The sequence below is a fragment of the Pleurodeles waltl genome, chromosome 9, assembly GCF_031143425.1.
Source record: "Pleurodeles waltl isolate 20211129_DDA chromosome 9, aPleWal1.hap1.20221129, whole genome shotgun sequence".
Lineage (NCBI taxonomy): Eukaryota > Metazoa > Chordata > Amphibia > Caudata > Salamandridae > Pleurodeles > Pleurodeles waltl.
In genome coordinates this window covers 253,232,019-253,259,803 of record NC_090448.1, presented here as the reverse complement: position 1 = coordinate 253,259,803, position 27,785 = coordinate 253,232,019, and positions in this window count along the sequence as shown.

Sequence of the window (27,785 nt, the reverse complement as noted above, 5' to 3'; positions counted from 1 at the left end):
CTTGTACCCCAGAAAATTGCCCTTCTGCTTGAGGCCTGTCTTGCTGCTCGAACCCAGGACAACCAGAGTGACTTTTAAAGCTAGTTGACAGTCCTCCTGTGTGAGCTACATGGACATAACAAGTTCCACAGACCTTGAACCCTGCACTTGGCCTCTGCTGGTGTGAGTCCTGGAAGAATGGTTGTGGCTGTGAAGGTGCTACTCCTGACTAACCCTAAAATGTGTAACTTAGAAATATTTTCACAAAAAAGTGGCCTCAGACTCGACAGAAAACCGGGACCTACCTGCTTGCTGATTCCCCCAAGATACATCACCGGTCAACATCAATCAATCAATCAGGTATTTATAAAGTGTGGCTTTTCACCTGGAGGGTCTCAAGGCACTGTGGGGAAGGATGTGGATCAGTCAAAGAGCCAGGTCTTGAGGTCCTTTCTGAACTGGATCAGCGCGGGCAATTGCCTGAGGTGGAGAGGCAGCTTGGTCCAGTTCTGCACCACGAGGTAGGAGAAGGATCTTCCTCCAGCTGAGTTCTTCGGGTCCTTGGGGTGGAGGCAACAACTTTACAGTAGCTCCAGCTACGTTCTTCTTTTAGCAGATGCAGTACATGTTTTCTCTCTTCCTTTGATGCAAGGCAGTGCATCAGCTTTGGTTGCAGTGCTGGCTTGAGTCAAATATTAGTATATCTGGTCCCAATTGTGTTGATGATGAGGGGGGATAGGTAGAGTTGTTAGAATGGTAGTGAAGCTTACTGCTCAAAGAGCGTTTGCACAAACATTCTAGGAATCAGCTAAGCGAGGCGCACATGCATTATTCAAATAAGTAACAACAAAAGCTCTGATTATTTACTGGTAATCTTCATCACTCTGAGTAGTGGTTTTCCTTGTAGCAGTCCTTACCAACGAGGCTCCATTCCCTAACGTAGACCATCACAAATGTTATTTCCACAATTCTACTAGAGCATGAGGGTTGAAACTCCACCATCATTAATCTGTTGACATAAAAGATAGACTAACCTTTCTCCACATCCTTTTATCCCATGCAGAAAACAACATGGCCAAAAAGACCATATAAGGAATTGGGAGGGTGGTAGGAAGATAGGACTGTGATGAGGAAGACTACGACTCAGAGTAATAAAGATTACCAGTAAGTAATTCAGGCATTAATTCGGATTTCCTTGTCCCAGTCCTTACTAATGAGGATGTACCCAAGCTATCCTCCTTTCTACGGTCATATAAGAAAGAAAGAACCAGTGAAATAAACTATGCAACACGCAGTGTCTTTATCTTGATATCATCTTACCCCAATACTGCTGAAATAACCCCTGACCCAAAAGCAGTAGTACTAGCACCACTCAACTATGGCCTTTAATGTGAGGCAAACATATAGGGGGAGGCCCAATTAGTCACATTGCAAATGTTCGTGTGCGACAGACCCTTGTATGATGCCCATGATGCAGACATTGCTCTTGTTGATTTCCTTTTAAGGAATTTAAAGGGGAGGAATCACATAAGTCATAGGCTGTCAGCAGGGCCTGCTTAATCCACCTATTTAAAAAACAATAATTTGAGAAAAGCCCCTTTGTTGTAGGTTCCAAAAGGTAAAAAAGGAACTTAATTTTCCTGTCCTCTGTAGAATGAACCTCATCGATAGACACTGTTCTCTGGAGGAGCATCTTCTTCCAAAGAAGGCTCATGAAGAAAACAGGCAAACCAATCTCCTTGTTTAAAAGAAACGATAAAGCCAATTTTGGGGGATGGCTATATTGGTGATCAGTACTGCTTTGTCTGGAATTAATTTAAGGTAGGGTTTTTCCAACAGGAAAGCGTCAATCTCCCCCAGTATTTTACTCCACATAGTAGTGACTAGGAATAAAAACGTGAACATTAAAAATGTTTAAAAGTACAGATTCTAGAGGCTCAATGTGTGGACCTTGAAGAAACTTAAGGACTAACAGAAGAAGCACCTCTTTGCTTCTATGTCTGAAACACTGTCCCTATGTATTGAATAGTCTGAAGTGGCTCCAAATGAGATTCTTGGAAGTTCAAAATGAACCCTTGCTCCTGGAGGACTCTGTACACAGTCTGATCATAAAGTTGTGACTTGGAAAAAGAAGATGCAGAAATGAGTAAATCATCAAGATAGGGAAACATTAATGCCTTGTTCATGCAATAATCTGACCAATGGGGAGCAAGTACTATAGTACATACTCTTGGTGCTAAGGAAAGGCAATACTCTAGATGGTAATGCTTCACAGCCACACAAATACAAAGAAATCTCTGAAAGTGCTCATGAACAGGGACATGCAAATAGGCATTCAGCAAATGCAGAGATGCCCAAAACATCTCCCTTAGATATTAAAGGAAAAATCAACTCTAAGGTTACTATTTTGAAAGGTCTGCGTTGCAAATATCCATTAGCCTCTTAAGATCCAGAATAGGTCTATGGATGCCTGAAGGTTTCTTTACCATCAAGACTATTAAATAACACCCTGCCCAGATTCATCCTGAGGAACAGGCTCTATGGAATTCTTTATTAGTAGGTTTTTCTATAGCCTGAAGAATGGCTTTCCATTTCTAAGGCTTATGAGGAACTGAAGTGTTTACAAAAAAATCTTCTATCTCTTTCTAAAACTATATTTTTCGCATCCTCAGTGTAAAATGTCAAGCACCCAAGCATCTCAGATTGATCTTTCCCAGATGTCGACTGAAGAAATGGCTGTCCATCTGGCCTGGCACAGTCAAGACTTTTGAGGTGTTGATTGAGATGATGCTGCTAATTAAGACGGGATTTTCCAAGGAAGGGACAACCTGGTCACATTCCCTAATTTGAAAGGGCTAAAAAAACTTCTCACTGTTCTATGAGAAGTAAAACCATATTTTCAAGCAAACCCATATCCTCTGGCTGACAAATAAGGGAGAGCCATTAGCTTCCTGTCTTCTGCCGATTTTTTTAAAAAATCCTCTAACTGTGTTCCAAACAATTTAGTTGCTGAACTAGAAGCAGTAGCAGAGAGAAAATCAAAGGAAAATTCTACCAGGAATCTGGGGGGGCACAAGATGCCCTCCTGACCTTTTCACGTGGCCCTATGGTAAACAGAAGCAACAGCACAAACAATAGAAATGTTAAATAAACAACCACAACTATCAAAAAGGAGCACCTAAGCATTTATTTAAAAGTTAATTTGTGTTAAAGTGAAGATCTAGGGAGTCCTGCATGCTTAACTTTAGAAACAACTTCATTTTTAAATACATCTTGCAGCAAAAGTATAACAATATTTTTAAAAAGTGTATTTGGCAAACATGCAGAACCGGTTCACCTTACTACATCAGAATATATGAGCACATGGAAAAATATTAAGTTATAAGTGATAGTTTTCAAACATAAATTTGGAAACATAAATTCTTCCCCCCACACTGACAACAATGACAACAGGGAACAAAAGATGCTAGTCAGATGTTATGTGCACACTCTTGGTAAGCTGGGCTTGTATTATACATGAACATTATAGTTTATTAAATCAAACACAGAAGGTGTTGTACAGTGCATGTATATTTCAAGGTCCTCTTAAACGTGATAATAAACTAAAAGGAGGGGCTGAGAAATAAAACAGTTGCCTAGATTCACATAATTTAGTATAGTGGAGAAGCCAGGATTAATCCCAGGTTTTTTTGTTTCACATTGTTCAATTCAGCCACTAGACGTATGTGCTTCGCTCACGCTACACTGCCCAACCACCACCCTACCAGCATCGATGAGGTCCTTAGTCACATCACAGACCGAACATTTTAGGCCGCTATGAAAATCTATATGCATTCCCATGCTTCAAACAAAACAAATTAATGACTGGAGGACACACTGGCTAGAGCACAAATGTGTTTTCCTGTAAAAATGAACAGAAATAAGCAATTGTGCTCTGTAGTCATGGACGGCGGGGTAACAAAAGCAGGACACATCCTCATTCACATAATTAAAACAATAGAACACGTTTTTCACATTAAAAAAAACTAGAGAAGATGTGATGCCTAAGACACAGCTGTGTTCTCACATAAATCAACAGACACTTTCTAGGAAAGCCTGGCTTATTCTTCCATACATAACATAAACAAAAGGCGAGTTGGCTAAAGCATAAATGTGCTCTACTAAAATAAATTATAGTGGATGCACTGGCTAAAGCACAGCCATTTCCTCTGATACAAACACTTAATGAAGAATGTGCCAATAGAGATTCCTGGTTGTGTTTTTTCTAGCTGCTATCAAAATCATGCAGAAGCAAGAATTGCGTTATTTAAAAAAAACACAACAACAGCGTAATAGGTAAAAAAAAAAAGAAAAAAAGAACTAACCTTTTCAGGATGGTCTTGTCAGAGACAAAGGAAACAGGATGTGGACAAGGGTTAGTCCCTTTTTTATCAGCATAAAAATGGGGGTGGGGTGTGAACCCTTAGGCTTTAGCAGAATTGAGGGCTTAAAATTTGAGATGGTCTAAGTTGCAGGCTGGAGTCTCAATAGTAAGGACAAGAAAGACAGAGGTAATGATAAAAATAGTCTGGCCTTCAAAGGGGCTGTCTCGCTGCCTTCATTTTTGTCTGTCGTCTCATTTAACTGGTGGGGTTAGAGGGCAAAGGCTATTCTCTTTAGGGGGTTTAGTGTGAAGTGTTTAACCTTTTTAGTGCGTCAGGCAGCTTGGAGCCATCCATGCACACAGTGGGTGTGTGCATAGGATGTCTCCAAGCCGTCCTCACACCCACCCATGGGGGAAGCGCTGGTGCTCCACCCATGGGCCACCCCTCTAAAGCCCCCTCCAAGAATAGCAGCAAAAGTGCTTCCGCTGCCACCCCAACACCCTCCCTTGGTGATCTGATAACATCGGCATGCGCCAATGTCACTAAAAGCCACCGGCACGGGCTGGAAGCCATTTTCTTCCAGTGTGGTTGGAGGAAAGGTAAGTTTTTTCCTCCAGGGAGGACTTGGGGCAGGCAAAAATGCATCAGGAAAGCTTAAGGGTTTTTCCTTTCCCTGATGTCCCTTTGCGGTGCATTCCTGCTAGGCAATCGCGAGTTGAGGCCATGATTGCGAAGCAGGAATGCATCCACTGGACCACCAGGGATTTCTCTGTGCACTTTTCATTTGGGGAGTGGCCCCTTGGAAAAGGTCACTCCCCTTTATAAGGGCTTACATTTTAGCCATTTCAGCCCCTCTTGGGGCAGGGTTTGCCATATTTTTAGGCCTATTTGCCCCCAGCTGTGTCAGAAAGCCACTAGCCACCAGGGATATTACTCATTTGAATGTCAGGGAGCGGCTCCTTTGGCAAGAGTTACTTCCCTTTATTAGAGGAATGTATTTTGGCTGTTTCTGCCCCCCCCCATCACAGATTGGCCATATTTTTAAGCCCATTTGCCCCCAAAGGGGGAAGAAAGCCACTAGACACCAGGGAAATTTCCTATTTGTATGTCTGGAAGCAGCTCCTTTGGCAAGGGTTGCTCCCCTTTATTGGGGACATGTATGTTGGCCATTTCTGCCCCCCTTGTGGACAGATCGGCCATATTCTTAGGCCCATCTGCCCCCAAGGAGGGGAGGCAGGAAACCACTGGGCACCAGGGAAAGTTTCTGTGTGTATTAACTGGAGTTCAGCTGACAGTCTGCATGTACTGGCGTATGGCAGGCTGCGTGTGTACTGGTATTTGGCTGGTGTTGTGTGTGGACCGGCGCTTGACTGGCAGTGTGTGTGGACTGCCACTTGGCTGGCAGTGTGTGTTGACTAGCTTCTGGCTGGCGATGCGTGTTGTGGCATTTGGATGGTGATGGGTAGACTTCAAAGTGTTTTATCATGTTAGCTGTTTTATTTTTTGTCATCATTTGCATTTGTGATCGTAATGTTTTATTTTGCCTTTTTATTCTAATCAAAGCTTTTGATTTCCTTTGCTGTGACTCCTGTTTAAGGTTTCAGCACTGGTAGATCTGCAGGCTGTGTAGTTAGATGTATTTGGTAAGAAAACCTGTTTTGCACTGTTCACTCCAAATAAGTATCATTGCTTTGAGCAGTGTCAGGATTGGCCGCAGGGCAGGCTGAGAGCTTGTGCCTGCAGCCTGGAGTGACGAGGAAAAGAGGAGCGATGGCAACAGAGGAGGTAAGTTTCATTTTTTTAATCAAATGTCGCCTCCTCCCACGTGCTCCTCCCCACATGCCATACACCCGCCCGGCCCTATGAGAGGGCAGTAAGCCACGACTGTGTGGATGAGTCTATGGTCCTGTTCAAGGGCTGTTTGGTTTTTAGGCAGTACGTTCCTAGCAAGAGGGCAGGTTATGGAATTAAGATGGATATGCTGTCTGAGAGTAGCACTGCATATGTCTATAATTTCAGAGTGTACACTGGTAGGGATTCCACAATTGAGCCCCCTGTTTGTCTGTCCACTTTTAGAGTTAGTGAGAAAATTCTTAGGATTTTTAATAAAGGTCACCATTTATATGTAGATAACTTCTACGCTTTTGAGTAACTGTTGAGGGAATTGTTCAAAGTGGACACTGTTGCTTGTGGCACAATCCATCCATATTATAAAGGTTACCCTAAAGAGCTTGCATGTAAAATGCTTCAGAGGGGACAGTGCAGTGCTTTGTGGAGTGATGAACTGCTAGCTGTGAATTATGCACACAGGAGAGATGTCCTCATGCTGACAACCATTCACAATGAAAGTACTTCACCTATGACTGTTTGAGGTCATGTTGCTGAAGCGTGCAAACCGGTGTGCATTTTAGACTACAATAAGCACATGGGTGGTGTAGATAAAGTAGATCAGAGGCTGGAACCTTACACTGCTGCTTCCATTTAGTATAAGAAGTTGGCTATCCATGTGTTCCATTTAGCAATTGTCAATGTTTTTGATGAATGTAAGGATTGTTCTCCAGATTCAAAGATGACATTTGCTCCGTTTCAGCAGTCTGTGATAGGCAGCCTTGTTGGAGTGAATCAGGCAAGTGTTCCTAGAGTTGGAGTGGTAGAGGATGTGGCTAGATTGAAAGATCACCACTATCCTGATTACATTCCTCCCACACCGCAGAAACTATCCCTATAGGATACGCAAAGCCTGTGTCCGAAGAGGTGTGCAGAAGGAGAGTCGTATGTACTGCTTCTAAAGTCCTTCTAATCCTAGGCTATGTGTGCCCACATGTTTAAAATTGTACCACACGTTACAGAGTTGTTGGGAGCAACGATGAGCATGAAAGTGAACTGACTGGTCAGTATAAATTTATATGTTTTGTTCAGATTTCATGGTTGGTGTTAGTGTAATGTATTTACTTAGAGCTGTTGTGTTTATAGTTATAGTTTGTATTTAATTCCAATTGGTTTGTGTTTTCTTTTTTGTTAAAAAAAATGTGATGGCTGTGTACATGGACTTGTGCGTGGCTGGCGGTGTACATGAACTGGCACTTGGCTTGCAATGTGAGTTGACTGGCGCTTGGCTGACTGTGTAGTGAACTGGTACTTGGCTGGCAGTCTGCATGAAGTGGCGCTTAGCTGATGATGTGCATGAACCGGTGCTTGGCTGGCAATATATGTAGACTGGCACTTGGCTAGCAGTGTGTGTAAGCTGGCACTTGGCTGGTGGTGTAAATAGACTGGCGCTTTGCTGGCAGTTTGTGAGACCTGGCATTTGGTTGGCATGTGTGTGAGTAGTGACTTGCTGCTGGTCACTACACACACTGCAAGCCAAACGCCAGTCCACTTACTCCGTCAGCCTCCAGCAAGTGGGATTGCTGTGTCAGTCATGTAGGGTCCAGCACATTATATGTAGGCATATGAAAGTGATGGGCCCTTAAATGACACTGTCTGTTGATGTGAGTGTTGCAATGTGCTGGTGATGTGAATGGTCTTGTATGTTTCACACATGAAAGGTGTGTGAATAACCTCTAAAGGGGTTGGTGTCTTGTCACAGCTTTTCAGTTCACGAGCTATGAGTCATTGGTTCGGTTTTTTGACCTTTCAATTATTAACAGTGTATTTCATTTTTGTGAATTCTCTTGTTAATAAAATTTACATTTTGGAACCTTTTACTCACCCTCATGTCAAATCCAACCAATATGTGTGTGTAATTGAGGAATGGATTGTTGTGCAGTAATATTTGTCTTTTCAATATTTCTCTGCATGGGTGTACATTGCCTCTAGGGAAAATCTACCAACTCTGGATATTTTTGTAAACTAGATACTCAGGGGAGTACAGGGTGGTGAGCCTCCTGTGCTTCCCAACACATTTCCCTACACACAATGGCATGCAAACTTCACAATGTGACTAAAATAACACATTTTCTTTGCATTTCTGTGCCGTAATCTCCAAAAACCAGAAGGAAGCCACAAAGTTCCTGCCACCCAGCGTTACGCCAAGAAAAAGGCTGCCCCATTTGTGTGGCTGGGTCTAATGACCACAACAGGAATTGATCAGACTAACATCAAGTGGACACTCAATTACCTTTATTTGATTTGTTCTGGTGCAGGCACTAGACCTAGCCACACACGTGAGGTACCATTTTTGTCAGGAGAATTGGGGGAATGCCTTGTGGAAGAACTTTCCATCACAGAAATGTGAGGAAAATGTGTTTTGTTAGTCAAAGTCTGAGGCTTGCAAGGGATTCATGATAATAAAACATAGTGAGTTCCATGCAAGTCAGCCCACCGTCGATACCCCTGGGTGTCTAATTTAAAAAAATGTATAGGTTGGCTAGGTTTCCTTAGGTGCCGGCTGAGCTAGGGTCTAGAGCTACCCACATCAGAAAAATAGAGTCAGCTTTTGGTGGAAAAATGTGCTGCGTCCATGTTGAGTTTTGGGCCATTTCCTGTTGCAGGCACTAGGTTTACCCATACGAGTGTGGTACAATTGTTATCCGGACATTTGGGGGAGTGCCCGGTGGTAGGAATTTTGTGGCTCCCCACATATTCCAGAACTTTCCATCATAGAAATTTGAGGAAAATGTGTTCTTTGATTCAAAGTTTGAGGTTTGCAAGGGATTCTGGGTAGTAAAAACTGAAGAGAGCCATGCACCTCAGCCCACCCTGGATACCCCTAGGTGCTAGTTTTAAAAAATGTACAGGTTGGCTAGGTTTCCCCAGATGCCATCTGAATTAGGTTCCAAATTCTAGAGCTACCCACATTGGAAAAAAGGGGGTGTTTTCAGTGGAAAAATGTGATGCATCGATGTTGCATTTTGGGCCTTTTCCTGTTGCAGCACTAGGTTTACCCACACAAGTGAGACTTTGGGGAATGCTGGATGGAAGGAAGTTTGCGGCTCCCTGCAGATTCCAGACCTTGCCATCACAAAAATGGTAGGAAAATGTGTCTTTGTAGTCAAAGTTTTAGGTTTCCAATGGATTCCGGGTCATAAATTGTGGTAAAAGCCACACAAGTCTGCACACCCTTGATAGCACTAGGTGTCTAGATTTAAAACATGTACAGCTTTGTTAGTTTTCTCGTAGGTGCAGGCTGAGCTAGGATCCAAACTCTAGAGCTACCCCCATTGGAAAAAAATGGTCAGTTCTCTGTGGAAAAATGTTATGCGTCCATGTTGCTCTGTGAGCCTTTTCCTCTCATGGGCACTAGGTCTACTCACACAAGTGAGATACCTTTTTTATCAGGAGACGTGGGGGAATGCTGGGTGGAAAGATGTTTGTGGCTCTCCACAGATTCCAGAACTTTTCATCACAGAAATGTGAGGAAAGAGTGTTTTTTAGTCAAAGTTTGAGATTTACAAGAGATACTGGGTAGAAAATGTCCTGAGGGCCACCCAGGTCAGCCCACCCTCAATACCCCTGTTATCTAATTTTAAAAAAATGTACACGTTGGCTATGTTTCCCTAGGTTTCCAGATGAGCTTAGGTCCAAATTCTAGAGCTACCCACATTGGAAAAAGAGGGTCAGTTTTCGGTGGAAAAATATGCAGCACCCGTGTTGCGTTCCGGTCACTATGTCTACCCACGCAACTGAGGTACCCTTTTTATTGAGAGACTTAGAGGAATGCCAGGTGGAAGGACGTTTGTGGCTCCCCACAGATTTTAAAACTTTTCATCAGAGAAATATAAGGAAAATGTGTTTTGTTAGTCAACGTTTGAGGTTTGCAAGTTATTCTGGGTAACAAAACCTTATGAGAGCAACGCAAGTCAGCCCACACTCGATACCCCTCGGTGTCGTCTTGTTCTAAAAAATGAACAGGTTGGATAGATTTGCCTAGGTTCCAGATGAGCTAGGGTCAAAAACTTGAGCTACCCAGGTCAGTTTTCGGTGGAAAAATGTGATGCGTCCATGTTGCATTTTGGGACGGTTCCTGTGGCAGGCACTAGGTTTACCCACACAACTGAGGTAACATTTTTATTGGGAGACTTGTCGAAGCATAGAATAGTAGAACATTTGTTACTACTTTCGATTTCACTGAATTTGTGGCTTTCAAATTTAAGCCATTGTACCAAAAAGATTACATTTTCATACATATCCTCCAAATCATATGCTAGAACAGGCACCCACAAATTCAGAAACGTAGAAACACTGCTCCTAAACTCTATATCTTGTGCCCATTTTAGAAATACATAAATTTTCTTAATAGCCATTTTTCACTCTGCCTATTTCTCCTTGGGAAACCTTTGAAGGACCTACACACATGACACGTGCTGAATTTGAAATTTTGTCCGATTTTCAGAAATGTATTGATTTTCTGAATCACCAATGAGTTTCACATTGGTTTCCATCACAAACTGGGAGTAGGTTAAGGGCACATAAAATAGATTATGGCCCTCATTACAACCCTGGTGGTATATGCCACCTACCGCCGTGCTGACGGTCGCCAACATACCGTGACCACAGCAGTATTCCTCTACGGGTATTATGACCCACACTGAGAAATCCGTCACTATGCAGACGCCCACACAAGTCCGCCAGACCAAAGGTCAGTGATAAATTGGTGGTAGCAAAACCCACATCGTTAAGCCAACAGGAATACGCCCACAGTATCAGGACCCACAAATCACCGCAGCGGTCTTTCAACCGATGTAAACCATTGGCGGTACACACTGCTGCGCTCAAAATACACACACACTAACAAAACTACACCACATTGGACAATTCAAACTACACACACCTGACACACATACACACTCCACACCCACAACACTATAAAACAAACACCCACATTACCCACAACCCCTTACAATGAAAAAAAAGATAGCAAACAGAGAGAGACAAGCCAGGAGCACCCACTCAATCTGAGCCACAGAACACCATCACCCATACACCATCCACGCACCTCACAGAACACACCCCAACACATCACCCCACACATCACCCCACACATCCTCACACATATCACTCACACCACATCCATGGCACCCCAAAGACACCCCAGGTTTTTAGACGAGGAGCTAAGGGTCATGGTGGAGGAAATCATCCGGGTAGAGCAACAGCTATTTGGATCACAGGTGCAGCAGACGTCCATTGCTAGCAAGATGGAGCTATGGTGGAGAATCATGGACAGGGTCAACGCCGTGGGACAGCACCCCAGAACAAGGGATGACATCAGGAAGAGGTGGAATGACCTACAGGGGAAGGTGCATTCTGTGGTTGCAAGACACCAGGTAGCTGTACAGAGGACTGGCGGTAGACTCCCACCTCCTCCCCCACAACTAACAACATGGCAGGAGCAAGTCTAGGCAATAATGCATCCTGAGGACCTCGCAGGAGTAGCAGGAGGACTGGACTCTGTTAAGTCATATCTTTACTACTACATCCCCCAGCCTACCTGCATGTCATCACAAACTCCTACCCCTACCCTCATCCCCATCACTCCACCATCTCACATATACCCCACTATCACAACCTACCCATCCCAAAACCAAGCCCTGCATGTAACACCAATCCATGGACACCCATCACAGACCTGCATGGACCCCTACTCAACGTCACCGGAGAGGAGTTGCCACCAACATCTAGCCCCCCCCCCCCCCCCCCGGATCACGATGACTAACCTGGCCCATCAGGGACCTCTGGACAGTCGGTTACCCTGACACAGTCCCAACCCACCACAGACCCTCCCCCTCAGGAAACATCAGCACAGCACCCACGCCCCAGGCCCATGCCACTGTCCCCAGGACATGTCAATCAGCAGTGTGTCCACCACTACAGGGACCCCAAGCAACCCCACAAAAACAGGACGATCAGGGACCTGGGGTCAGTGGCAGTGGGCACACGGTTCAGGGGACAGAGGCACAGGACAATAGGGAAACTGGGAGGACTGCTGTGCGACAGGGGGAGGACAGGCCCAGGGAACCGACTCTCCAGGAGGCACTCACCAACATCCTGGGAGCATACCACCATTCCCAGGAGACCATGGGCCAGATACTGTACAAGTTGCAGGAGACCCAGCAGCTGCAGAAGGGACAGTACCTGGGGGTCAGGGAGGATCTAAAAATCATCTACACTATTGTGGTCACCATTGCAGGGGTGCTGGCTGGCATGGGCAACACCATGAGGGAGGCAGTGGCACAACAACGGGCCCCTGACAAAAGCCACACCGAAGAACAGCCCTCCATCTCCACCGGCACTAGTGGACAGGAGGCCCCGCCACAGGACCAACAGGCCACCAGCACCCCACCCCCTGCAGAAAGAGAACCACCCCACAAATGGTCCCTCCGATCCAGGTAGAAGCCAGAGAACATTGCCAAGACCCCCACCAGGAAATAGGACTCTCCTGATTGTCACCCTTCTGTCCTACTCTGTCACCCTGTCCATCTTGAACTGCCATTACTCCCCTTCCTATGCCCCATTGGACAATGCACCTGTGATACCAAGAGGCTGGACTCCAAATGGACATTCCTCCACCATCGCCCCAGCCCATTGTACATCCCCCTCTACGTATGAGCACTTAAATAAACACCCTTGGAACAAATACAAATCTTGAGTCTGTCAAATGATTTGAATATGTATTAAAACAACATTCTGAAAACATTGCAAGTCATATGTGCAGTTATATATACATTGATATGACCTAGTGGTCATCAGTAAACATACCAGGAGCCAGAGTGGGCCACAGAGATCTGAAAATAGAGATGCCAAAGGGTACAGCGAGTGACCATAGACATAGGGAAATCAGACTGCCATGTACAATGTCCAACAGAAAACTGAAATGTAAATTGAAGTTACAGTGTCTTACCTATGTGTCACTGGAAGTACTGCTGTATTATATCACTTCTGTTGTCCACATCTTCTTCCTCTGCCTCCTCTTCCTCACTGTTTACAGGCTCTACCACTGCCACAAGACCATCTCCAGGTTCATCCTCCTGCAGAAAAGGCACCTGGTGTTCCAAGGCCAGGTTGTGCAACATGCAACAATGATCTGGCACACCTTCTTGGGCGAGTAGTACAGGGATCTACCTGCCAGATGGTGGCACCAGAACCTGGCCTTCAGGAGGCCAAAGTTTCTTTAAATGATCCTCCTTGTTGGCTCATGTGCCTATTTGTAACGTTCCTCTGCCCTTGTCCTGCCATTCCTCACTGGGGTCAGTAGCCATGAGAGGTTGGGGTAACCAGAGTGATCGGCAAATATCGAGGGATACCTGTTAGACACACACTAACCCTTAGGGACAACCCCATGCCCATACACCAACTTATACTGGGTGGGGACCTTGGGCCCACCTATTAGCCACACCATTTGCCTCTGGAGTTGGCCCATCACATATGGGATGCTGCTATTCCTCAAGATAAATGCGTCATGCACAGAGCCCGGATACTTGGCATTCAAATAGGAGATGTACTAGTCCGCCAAACACACCATCTGCACATTCATAGAGTGATAGCTTTTTCTATTCCTGAACACTTGTTTATTTCTCTGGTGGGGACGAATGCCACATGTGTACCATCAATGGCACCAATGATGTTGGGGATATGTCCCAGGGCATAAATGTCAGCTTTCACTGTGGCCAAATACTCCACCTGGGGGAAACAATGCAGCTGCACATGTGTTTCAGCAGGACTGACAACACTCTGTTCAACAAGTTGGAGAACATTGGCCGAGACATCCCTGATGCTATGGCCACTATTGTTTGGAAGGAACCACTTGCCAGGAAATCGAGCACTGACAGGACCTCCACTAGAGGGGGGATACATGTGGGCTGGCAGAGAGCTGACATCAGGTCTGGCTCTAATTGGGCACACAGTTCTTGGATTGTGGACCGATCAAGTCTGTATGTTAGTATAATGTGTCTGTCCTCCATTGTCGCAAGGTCCACCAGGGGTCTGTACACCGGAGGATGTTGCCATCTCATATTTCTCCTATTTCTCCTGAAGCTTATGGAGGAAAACGGTGAGCAGAGGGTCATATTCATACATCAATAGAAATAATGTTGCATATTTTCCTTTACAGAACCTGTATGTAAATCCGAGAGTCAGTTGCTGTGCCAATGTCTGCTGTGACGCAGTTAGGTGCCATGGCCTGTGCCCCCTGGAAATGGCGGCTGCCTGACCTGTGAGGAGGGACAAGTGGAAATTAGGTAATTGCACTGGCGTTGTGTGCTGTTGCGGTAGGTGGTCGACGACCGCCGCGCATCTTCGCATTGGTTATTATTGGGCCCTATGCGTTCCAGGAGCCAATGGCAATGTGCGCCGGCGGTGACAGTACGCACTGCCGAGGGCGTGACCGCCATTTTCTATCTATTCACTCACTTGCTATCTGACCTTCAACAGGAGAAGACCTACACTACATGTGCTGCTGGGACCTGTGTCTGGATGCAACAATGGCTCATGTGTCTGGGGAAAGGGCCCCTGCCTTCACTGCGGATGAGTTGGAAAAACTGGTGGATGGGGTCCTACCCCAGTACACGTTACTCTACGGTCCTCCAGACAAACAGGTGAGTACACTGTGAGCATGATGCATGGGCCATGAATGTATGGATTGCGTGTGTGAAAGACACATGTGGGGGGGGGCTGAGGCATCCTGGCCAGAGTGCTGCATGTATGGTGGTCAATGTATGTGCGTCAGGGAATGGGAGGTATCTGGTGGGCCATGAGTTTGACGGTCTGGAAGGTTAACTAATTCACTTTTCTGCTGTCTTTTCCATGCAGGTCAGCGCCCATCAGAAAAAGGGTATTTGGCATGCCATCGCCAAGGAGTGGAGGACCCTGGGGGTCTTTGACAGGTGGAGCACCCACTGCCGCAAACGGTGGGAGGACCTGCGCCGCTGGGCAAGGAAGATGGCGGAGCCCCAGCTGTGGCTGGCCTCCCAAAGAGGAAGGGGTGCCAGTCGTACCCTGACTCACCTGATGTTCTGCATCCTGGCGGTGGCCTATCCGGACTTGGATGGGTGCTTGAAGGCTTCACAGTAGCTACAAGGGGGGGGTACAGATTCAGAATCATGACTGTGCGCCCGTTAAGGTCTACCTGGGTGGGGGATGTGGGCTGTGGGTGTCCCTAGGCCAGGGCGAACATGGCAGGGTAGGTCCCTTGTTGGGCAGGCTCTGAAGCAGTCCAACCCCAATAGTGTTAGTGGGCATCTACTACTGGGCAGGGTCCTTTGGGTTTCAGGTATGCAGCTAATGGCGTTAGGCATTGTACCCCATGGGCTGGTGACTATCTTAGTAACTTGTAGTGCATGGCCTAGTGCATAGGGCTACTCCCTGTGTGTTGTTTACGCCAATGGTAGTGGTGTTTTGCTGGCATTGACCAAGTGTATCCTCTGTCTCTCCACCCCCGTTTTGTCACCCTGTCCTTGTGTGCATTAGCCTCATCTGGCGGAGGAGCAGATGGGCCTGGAGGCCGAATCCACTGACGGTGACGGCACCAGTGGGACAGAGGGCGAGGGGAGCACCACGACAGGGTCAGGAGGGGACACCACAGACAGCAACTCCTCCTCCGATGGAAGCTCCCTGGTGGTGGTGGACACTTCTATGCCCACCCCAACAACAGGTACAGCCACCACCCCCCATACCAGCACCGCCCTCCCAGCAGCCCCTCAGAGTGTTTCCCATGCCCGCTCACCCAGGAGGGTGGGCATCTCCTTCGCTCAAGGCACCTCAGGCCTCCGTCAGCCCTGCGGCCCTCAGTGAGGAGGCTATCGACCTCCTGAGATCCCACATTGTTGGGCATTCAACCATTCTGAATGCCATCCAGGGTGTCGAGAGGCATTTGCAACAAACAAATGCATACCTGGAGGGCATACACTCTGGTGTGGAAGCCCAACAGAGAGCATTTCAGGCTCTGGCCTCCACACTGATGGCAGCCATTGTCCCTGTCTCCAGCCTCCCCCTCCAACTTCCTCTACCCAGTCCCAATCCCTTCAACCCAGGGCTATCCCAAGCACACCTTCAGACCAGCATTCACCCAAATCAACACAGTAAAGTGGCTCAGGCAAACACAAGCACCACACTTCATCTCACAGGCACTCACACAAGCACAATCCCCTTGCAGACACACCAACATCCACTGCCTCCACTGTGTCCCCCTCCTCCTCGTCATCCACCTCCCTCCCAGTAGTGTCTCCACTCACACCTGCATGCACTACATCCTCATCCACTACCTCCATCACCAGCACGCCTATCACAACACACCCATTACTGGCAATCACCATCCCCAAATCCATGCACACATCCCCTGTGTCCTCTCCCAGTGTGTCTGTGACCCCTCCTCCAAAAAGTACACAAACGCAAGCACCCACCCACCCAACAGCCATCTACCTCACAACAGCATCCAGCCCATGCACCTGCACCCAAACTCAGCAGACAGACACATCCTACAACCACTCCCTCTTCCTCCACTACCACCAGTTTGCAGCCGTAGCTGCCGCCGGATGGAGTCTAGCCCTGCCTCCATGGACTATTATGCAACCTGGTCCCTGCACATCTGGTGCCTCAGACACCCAGGTGAGGTACTGTGAACTGCCACACCCCAAGTGTTGCATCACTGGGCACAAAGCCCCCTCCAGAACCAGTGGAGAAAGGCATCCACTCACCCTATCCTTGGCAGAATTAAGCACACTGGGCACAAAGCCCCCTCCAGAACCAGTGGAAGAAGGCATCCGCTCACCCAGTCATTGGAAGGATGAAGCACACTGGGCACAAAGCCCCCTCAGGAACCAGTGGAGAAAAGCATCCACTCACCCTATACTTGGCAGGATGAAGCACACTGGGCACAAAGCCCCCTCAAAAACCAGTGGAGAAAGGCATCCACTCACCCTATCCTTGGCAGGATGAATCACACTGGGCACAAAGCCTTCTCCAGAACCAATGGAAGAAGGCATCCACTCAGCCCCTCCTTGCCAGGATGAAGCACACTGGGCACAAGGCATCCTCCAGAACCAGTGGAGAAGCCATCCACTTGAGAAACTATGGCCTTGCACTCCCCAGGACCAAGCAGTGGGCAAACCAGCCACTAGAGAGACTGTGGCCTTGCAGTCCCCAGGACCAAGCAGTGGGCAAACCACCCATTAGAGAGACTGTGGCCTTGCACTCCCCAGGACCAAGCAGTGGGCAAACCAACCACTTGAGAGACTGGCCTTGCACTCCCCAGGACCAAGCAGTGGGCAAACCACTCACTTGAGAGACTGTGGCCTTGCACTCCCCAGAGACTGTGGCCTTGCACTCCCCAGGACCAAGCAGTGGGCAAACCACCCACTTGAGAGACTGTGGCCTTACACTCCCCAGGACCAAGCAGTGGGCAAACCACCCACTAGAGAGACTGTGGCTTTGCACTCCCCAGGTCCAATCTGTGGGCAAACCACCCACTAGAGAGACTGTGGCTTTGCACTCCCCAGGACCAAGCAGTGGGCAAACCACCCAGTCGAGAGACTGTGGCCTTGCACTGCGCAGGACATCGCTGTGGGCATGGAGCTCCCTCCAGGAACAGTGGCGTTAATCCATCTTCTGGCTGAGGTGCCCCCCCTTCACCTTCCCCCTGAGGTGCCTTTGTGTTTTCGACCTGATGCCCCTGCAGTGTTTTCTCCGTATTGAGGCAGGAGTCAAGTGTGGGCTTGGCCTATGAGTTTTGGCCCAGTGGCCCACAGACATTTTGAGTGGACAATGTACCGCCTTATGTACATATTGTATATTTTTGTAAATACTGTTTGTAAAATTATTACGTATATCTGACTATTTTTAAAATATCACTGATTTGACTTTATTCCTTTTGTCCTTGCGTTCTTCCAGGGATTTACGGGATGTAAATGTAATGTTGATGCATGTGTTTGTGTGTATGATGTTGTGGGTGAGGGTGGGGGTGTTACATGTGTGTGTCTCACTCTCTTTTTCCTCCCACCTCCCCTATGTACTAGGTGCAGTACTCACCGTGGTCGTCGCCTCCTCCATTCGTACTTCTGGTAGATGAGGAGGTAGACCAGCATGGACTGTTGAGTGTCGGGAGGTGAGTGGTTTCCCTTTCAAGTACTGTTTCCGTTGTGCTTTTGATGGCATTGGTACTGCCCCAGAAAAGCTGGTGGATGGGCGGGTTGTGATGGGGTGGGCGGTACACTGACTTCTGCCTGTCTGTTGGCGGTTACCGTCGCAGTGTTTGTTGCCACTGCTGTGGCGGTCGGATTGTTAAAGTGGCTGTATGTGTTGGCGGTTTCCGCTGTGGTCGTGATCCCATTTTTTTTAACCACCGGCCTGATTGTGGTATTACCGCCGCTTTAAAACCGACCGCCAGGGCTGTAATGAGGGCCTAAATGTGCTACCTCGTAGAATAATGTCAAAAATGTTATACAGAATTATTTTTGGTGATTCAGTGGTGCATGTTCCTAAAAGTCGGGAAGATGGTGACTTTAGTACAGTAAACCATTTGTGAATGCCATTTTCAGGACAAAAACAGACACTTTTATCTGGAGCACCTTTTCCCTATTTTCTTTTTCGTTTTTTTAAATCGACATTTTGCTATATGTTGCCAATTTTTGTGGCCCCCTCTAGCCAAATCCACAAACCTTTGGTATCTTTAGACTTCCCAGGATGTTGAAGAAAATATGTAAATTTGGCATGGATACTTTATCTGCTGGAAAAATGTTATGGAGCCCTAAGCACAAACTATCCCAAATAGCTAAAAAAAATGGGTCACCACTAGGGAGACAGTCACAGACAGACAGCGGAGAACAGGTTAACGACCAACTTTTGGATGTTTTACATACTGAAGCTAGGTCAAGCAGTGATGCTGGAAATATAAAGTATACTATTTAACACAAGATATGTAGCACCTTACAGTGGGGTATATGTAATCCTGTCTATAGCAAGACTGCAAAAATGTTAAACTAACATCCCCAGACTATTGGTAAATAAGAGCTATACAAATGGAAATTCCTTCTTTATTTTTGATTTTTCTTGATTTAACACCTTTATTCAAAGAGTTCGTTTGAAATGTGAAGGCCAAGGAACAACTTAATTGCGAGCAGAGGAAAAATGGAAATAGTAGGGACCAAACAAGAAGCGGGGTAGAGAAAATGAGTAAGCAGGGAAACAAATCTCAGTTTGGAAACGGTTACGTTTGAGGACGTGCAAGGCCATGAAGGTCTTGATCTCAAGAAAGGCAAGTTAAAACATATTCCTAAAGTATAAGAGAAAAAGATGAACAAGAAAAGAAAATTTGGCAATCATCAGCAGAGAAGCAAGATTCCACAACATGAGCACAAGTAACAGAAAAGAGAACAATAATACGCAGGAAGAACAGAAGAGAATTTATGGGTTTACTATTCCCTGCAAAGGGATTAAATAGGAAGTTAAGTAAAATTTGTTATACAAATTTACAGTGTAACCAATTTGGCCACACAGTCAAAACCCAAATCAGAAATTCATTTAAAGGATGTATTACAAATTAACACTCAGGTTAATGTAGACGAAGCTCAAAAACATACTGTAAAGATTGGGTACCCAAATCTTCTGAAGAAATGTAGATAAATTAGCAGAAGGAAAATCAAGAACTAATTTACAGCAACATAGAATATCAACATCTATAATCGTTGGTCAGTCCTCTTACAAATGAGTGCAAGTTAAAAGCATCTAACTAAGTAAATCTTTGGACAAATCAGGAAATCTCTAAAAGGTTTCAGCTATAAAAAAAGAAAAATCTATCTAGGAAAGATAAAAAGGTGAGGAAGAAAAATAAGGGGAAAAATGATTGGGGAAATTGGAAAGAAGCTGTCAGTGTTTCAGTACCTCAGTCAAGAGTCTTCTTAGAAAATCAAGTCTAATCCTAAGCCAGACCCAGCAAAGAACGGGGACAACAGGAAAAGTCAGAGATCTGAACTTCTCAAAGTTCAAGAGAAAGTGTCCTAAAATCAATCGGTGAAAGCCCTAGTTAATACCACAAAATCTAATTAGGTAACATCTCCAATTCACACCATCACAAGCTCCACTATGTACTCCTGTCCCACGGTGTAACTTGCAACATTAGCTCCCTTTCTCACACCAGTCCTGAGAATACTGTTGTCATTTGTCCTCTACACATCATTTGCAACATGTATGAAGAAGGGGCAGTCATCACACAATTGGTCTCTTCGTATTCTCCTTCCACGGTTTTCCTCTCAGACTCTCTATTAGTAAAACAATAGTACATTTATTTGCAAACTAACATTGCATGTGAATGCACCTGCAGTGAAATTATACTTTAGCAGAAAATGGGAAAAAGTTTCTCACGTTAAAGAAATTCAGGCCTAGCTGAGTCAGATAAGAACATTATTAACTAATGCACATTTAATTTCAGGTTATACTTTGTACATATCAATTTCCACATTTATATAAATGTCAGTCACATAGGTTCAAATAGGATTTCATGTTACAGTTAAAATAAATTAAATCAAATTGTTAATGCACATATGTAAATATGGTTGAGAACTACATTTCTCACTGTTAAACTGTAAACATTAGCATACACATCACATAAATTGTTTTCATTCCTAATACAAATATGTTTCATTAACATGAGGATGGCTATAAAAATACACTCAATGTACGTCCTGGTGCCAGCCCAGAGCATAGCTTAGCTCACTCAATCAGTAAAGGTGAGCGAGCCACTAAAAGCTCAATCAAGGCTCGAGCCTGAAGTCTGGCTGGAACCTCGAGCCCATAACGAGACAAGCTTTCATTTGGCTTCTGCCTGCCAACTCAGGATGTGGCATTATGACAAAGCTGCCAACCTTGGAACTGGGGAACCAGGTCCAAGTTAAGGGCACCTTGATACCTTAAGGTCGAGTTTGCACTTTATTGCAACTACAGAAAAATAAACAAAGAGGTAAAACTAAAGCATTACAATGAAAAGGAGAGATAGCTGTTGGGGCGGGCCGCCCACCACCAGTTCTCATGGTCGGAGACGCTTATTAGTGCACCAGTTGACCCACTGCACGACGCTAGTTGTTAGGGCTGGAGGTACGCGCTTCACTCAGACTACGGCTCCCAGGAGCCCTTGCTACAGAGGCTGCCCACCACCAGATCTCATGCCCAGAGTTGATTTTCAATGCACCAGTTGACCCGCTTCGTGGGACACTAGCTGTTGAGGCCAGGGGGCCAAAATCTCCTCGACTACATTTCCCTGGAGCCCTTGCTACAGAGTTTACCCACCACCAGTTCTTGCGCAAGGAGGCTCTTTTCAGTGCACCAGTTGGTCCACTTCACAGGACTCTAGCTGTTGGGGCCAACGGGTTGCGCCTCACCCAGATTACAGCTCCCATGAGGCCTTGCTACAGAGCTACAGAGACCACCCACCACCAGTTCTCGCACCGAGAGGTGCCTTTCAGTGCACCAGTTGGCCCACTGCATGGGACACGCCGGTCACGTGCTCAGGCCAAGAGCGGGCCCGTCTGTGCCCGTCTACAGCTGACTGAGGCTTAGCTGGGCCCACTCTCTTGGTCTTTGGTCCTGGGCTCTGTTTGCCCTCATTTCACACAGCAATGAACCAAGGTGCATGAAGTAAGTGAAGTTGAAGCCTTTCATCGCTCATATCAATATCTTCTTCCCCTGGTGTATGTTTTTAGTGCCTATCATCATCTGTGGGTTTTGTGACTGCATCTAACTGTGGATATGGGGAAGCACAAGACAATTAGCAAAATGGGTTGGGAGATGTGATGAAGAGTCAATAAGCTCTTTGGATGCTGTTGCTATTGCCCCCACTTCACTCACTCACTCACCTGCCGCCAAATGGAAGAAACACTGCAGAAAGGGGGCCACTGGTGACTCAGACACCCCTGTTTTAGCTAGCTCAAAGGATAATTATATTTACTCAGAAGGGCTTTCAAGAGGGTCATCCTAGAATAATCTTTTAACCGGTATCAATGATCTGCTGACACTCCTTAAAGAAAGATTGGACAAATTAGAAGGGGAGGTTGGGAAGGTTATTGATCTATGTCAAAAACTCTCCTCCTCAGCTCTGGCCTCTATGGATCTAGCAGAAGTGCAACAAGATGGGCAAGGTAATTTAATATTGAAGCTGGTAGCAGATAACACAGTAGATAACATAGAGGGGGTCCCCTTTGAGGGGCCCACATACCGGGCAAACCAGTAAGGGGTTCGGAGAAGGGCATACCTTGAGGCAGAACACAATTTGTCACGGACAACCACGAGCTCCGGAAGTGTGGGTGAGCCTACTACCATTGACCTGCCACCAGCCTGTTGCATGTATGTCGTCAATATGGTTAATGGTAAGTCAAATATTAAAGCGCACAATTTAGGTTAAGTTATGGACACATAGGGCCTGATTTACATCATTAATGATGCGCCACTTTTCTTGCATTGGCCTTGCCCCACCTAACAACACCATGAGTGTGCCGTATTTATAATACGGTGCACCATTGCGGTTGTTACAACAATAGCATCAGACTTTTTGGCACTATTGTGGTGCTTTGCCACACTAGCGTAATAAATTGTTGACTTTAGTGTAGCACAGTACAAGGAGACTCATTGATTTTAATAGCTGCATAATTTTAACACTTGCTCTGAGCAGATGTTAAAAATGACACCAACAATGGTGGAGTGAAATTTTGTAGATTTCACTGTGCCATTTTTAGAGACCTCCTAATGCCGCAACACCCCTTGCATACATTATGCCTGACGCGGGCATTATGTGGCATAAGTGGTCGCAAAGTGGCACAATGCATGAATGGTGCCACAGTGTCAATATGGCATGGCAAAAATTGCCTTCTTGAGCCACATTAGCATAAAAAAAATTACGTTAATGTGGTGCAAGGAGGCTCTAGGGCCTTACAAATCTGTTCTACATAGGTCATGATTGCGACGTTAGGGATTGCAGCAAAATCTACACTGCTCCAGTCCCCTCTCTGATGGTGAATCAAGTCAACACATCAACCCTAATCCCTTATAAAAGAGACAAATCAAAATCTCAGTGGTTTATCCTGGAAAGATTTTCTGGATTGCTCTAACTACTTCATGGCATCATAATATATAACTTGCCTAGTTCCAAGTTCTACATCTTCTCTACTTCCTTTCAATCACTTCTTCATCAGCACTCTCTTGTATCCCTTGAAAAGTCCAAGTATGGTTAATCCTCAAAGAGCAATTATTAACAAAGGTCTCAGGATGCTTCCAAAAATTCCACTGCCTACATTTCTAAACTATTTGCCAACAGCTGAAAATCCACTCTGTGTAGCTTCCACCTGTTCCTTCTAGGTCCCTTTAAGTCTCCTTTCAAATCAGTAATATTCTTAATGTATTTCTTATTTCTTCAATTCCTTACTATTGTCAGGGATGAAAGTACAACATTGTTGAATTTTTAATATCCGGCAGACGCCTCCTTCCTTCATGAGAAGGACGTCTATTGCAAGTTTGTTTTGCAAAACCATTGATCCTACGGCAACCATCGCAGTGTCTACAATCAATAAAGCATCTGTGGTACTAGTGGATAACTTATCAACAATAGTGGATTACTTTCTGATCTTGATGTCATTCAAAATCACTCCTACAGAAGGAATCAATGCACCAAAAATATCTCCTACAATTTCTGTACCACTGGAACCTCTATTAGCTCTGCTCTTTGTTTCCCATACCGGATCAAATTAATGTTTCACATGCTAAATGTTTGGAAACACTGCCCCTAAATAACATGTACCATACCACCTCTTGGTCAACCTAAAATATCAATGAATTCCACAAATGAAATATTCTCCAGGTATTGCAGGATCATGTCCTGACAACATAAAGGGGGTCATTACAACATTGGCGGTAAAAGCTGCTTACCGCCGTGCAGAAGACCGCCAATCCACCGCTGTGACTGCGGAATTCCGCCACAGCTATTATGACCCACATCTCGGAATCCGCCGAAATTCAGTCACCCACACAAGTCCGCAACACCAAAGGTCAGTGTTAAACTGGCGAAAACAAAACCTCCACCTCCACGCCAACAGAAACACGCCCATGCAATTACAACCCACGAATCCACGCGGTGGTCTTTCAACCGCGGTATTCCATTGGCGGTACACACCGCCGCGCTCAAAATACACACACATCTCCAAAACACCACCACATTGGACAATTCCAAATACACACACCTGATACACATACACACACCACTCCCACACACCCAACACAATATAAAACACACACCCACATCACCCACAAACCCCTACGACCAAAAATTAGTCACGAAGGCGACAGAGAGATAGCACAGAATAGACAATCCCACCACACAGAGGCACACAACACCATCACCCACACAACATCCACGCACAAAACACCACACACCACTACACATCACCACACACATCAACACTCACACCGCCCCACACATCACACACACCACCCCATGTCACGCCAAAGACACCCCCGCTTTTCCGAGGAGGAGCTCCGGGTCATGGTGGAGGAAATCCTACGGGTAGAGCCACAGCTATTTGGCTCACAGGTGCAGCACACATCCATAGCCAGGAAGATGGAGCTATGGCGCAGAATAGTCGACAGGGTCAACGCTGTGGGACAGCATCCAAAAAATCAGGAGGACATCAGGAAGAGGTGGAACGACCTACGGGGGAAGGTGCGTTCAGAGGTCTCCAGGCACAACATCGCGGTTCAGCGGACTGGCGGCGGACCCCCTCCTCCTCCCCAACGAACAACATGGGAGGAGCAAGTCTTGACCATCATGCATCCTGAGGGCCTCGGAGGAGTCGGTGGAGGAATGGACACTGGTAAGTCAAATCTTAACTATCAGATCCCCCACCCTACCTGCATGCTATCATACACCCCCACCCTCACCCCCTCCCCTATCACCCAAACTCCTCACTAATGTACCAATAACACAAACCACACATCCCAACACCAAGCCCTGCATGACACAACTAAGCTTGGACACCCATCACAAAAGCATGCTCACTGCACATACCCACAACAACCCCTAACCATCATCACACAAGCCCCACACAGGAATACTTGCACTGGGGTACACGCACACCTACCCATTGCACACCATGACACACACACATGCAATAATCATGCTCTTATGCCCCTGCAGGATCACGAAGGACCGTCACCACACCGGAGGGTCCAGACAACTCCACTCCACCCACAGAAGAGGCCTACAATGACGATAGCAGCTCTGCCCTACTGGATCCTGATGACCAGCCCGGACCATCGTGGGCCTCGGGACAGTCGGTTCCACCTTGCACAGGCACAGCCCAACACTGACCTTCCACCCTCTGGTAACACCAGCACAGCACCCACCCAGCGGGCCCAAACCTCCGTACCCAGGACAGGTCAATCAGCTGTGTGTCCACCACTAAAGGGAACCCAGGATAACCCACCACCCCAACAACAACAGGGACCTGGGGGCAGTGGTAGTGGGCACACGGTCCAGGGGACGGAGGCACAGGAACACAGGGGAACTGGGAGGGCTGCTGTGCGACAGGGGGCGGACAGGCTAAGGGAACCCACTCTCCATGAGGCCCTCTCCTCCATCATGGGAGCATACCAACACTCCCAGGAGACGATGGCCACAGTCCTGGTCAAGTTTCAAGAGACCCAGCGCCTGCAGGAGGACCAGTATTTGGGGTTCAGGGAGGAGCTCAGGACTATCAGCTCCGCCTTGGGCACCATCGTAGGGGTGCTGAAGGACATACAGCAGACCATGAGGGACACCATGGCACTCCAAGGGGCCCCTGACACTAGCATGGACGATGAACTGCCCACCACCTCCGCCGGCGCTAGTGGACAGGACGCCCGCCACAGGACCACCACACCAGCACCCCACCCCCTGCAGACGGACAACCACCACGCAAGCGGTCCCTGAGATCCAGGAACAGGACAGAGCAAGATGGCAAGACCCCCGCCAGGAAATGAGACCACCCTGATTGTCACCCCACTGTCCCACTTTGTTACCCTGTCCATACATAAACTGCCCCAGCTCCACTTCCTATGCCCATATGGGCAGTGCACCTGTGAGACTAACAGACTGGACTCTGCCATGGACATTCCTCCGCCATCACCCATCACCATTTTACAACCCCCCTCCATTTTTGAGCACTTAAATAAACACCCTTGAACCACAAAACAATGTTGAGTCAGTCTATAATTTGGTAAAATGTATTATCAATGACAGTGTCAAAATGCGTTTCTAGTTGTAAAGGCAACACACCTATGTCACACATCACAAGTCCTTGAAGGATGCATGCAGATGACACACGTTGGTAAGCACACCTGTGAAACCGTAATGTAAAGGAACTCAGTTACCAAATAATCCTATGAAATTACACACAGGAAAGAGGAAGACGTGTGACAGTGAATGTAATGGTAAAAATTCAAATGTTCTCACCTGTGTGTCACTGGAAATATTGCTGTATGACTGACTCCCTGTTGTCGTTGTCTTCTTCCTCAGCTTCCTCCTCATCACTGTCCACAGGCTCCACAGCTGCCATAACACCGTCATCTGGACCATCTTCCTGCAGAAAAGGCACCTGGCGTCGCAAAGCAAGATTGTGAAGTATCGAGCAGGCGATGATGATCTGGCACACCTTCTTCGGTGAGTAGAATAGGGAACCACCTGTCATATGGAGGCACCTGAACCTGGCCTTCAGGAGGCCAAAGGTGCGTTCGATCACCCTCCTAGTCTGTCCATGGGCCTCATTGTAGCGTTCCTCTGCCCTGGTCCTGGGATTCCTCACTGGGGTCAATAGCCAGGACAGGTTGGGGTAACCAGAGTCTCCTAATAGCCACACACGGTGCCTCTGGAGTTGATCTATCATATCTGGGATGCTGCTATTCCGCAGTATGTAGGTGTCATGCACTGAGCCAGGGAACATAGCATTAACCTGGGAGATATACTGGTCTGCCAAACATACCATCTGTACATTCATGGAATGATAACTCTTCCGGTTCCTGTACACCTGTTCACTCCTGTGGGGGGGGACCAGAGCTACATGGGTGCCATCAATAGCACCTATGATGTTGGCGATATGTCCAAGGGCATAGAAGTCACCTTTCACTGTAGCCAAATCTTCCACCTCAGGGAAAATGATGTATCTCCTTACGTGTTTCAGCAGGGCAGACAACATTCTGGACAGCACGTTGGAAAACATGGGCTGGGACATCCCTGATGCCATGGCCACAGTTGTTTGAAAAGAGCCACTTGCAAGGAAATGGAGCACTGACAGCACCTGCACGTCAGGGGGGATTCCAGTGGGATGGCGGATTGGTGACATCAGGTCTGGCTCCAACTGGGTACATAGTTCCTGGATAGTGGCACGGTCAAACCTGTAGCTGACGATTAAATGTCGCTCCTCCATTGTCAACAGGTCCACCAGCGGTCGGTACACCGGAGGATTCCGCCATCTTCTCAATTGTCCCAAATGCCGGTGC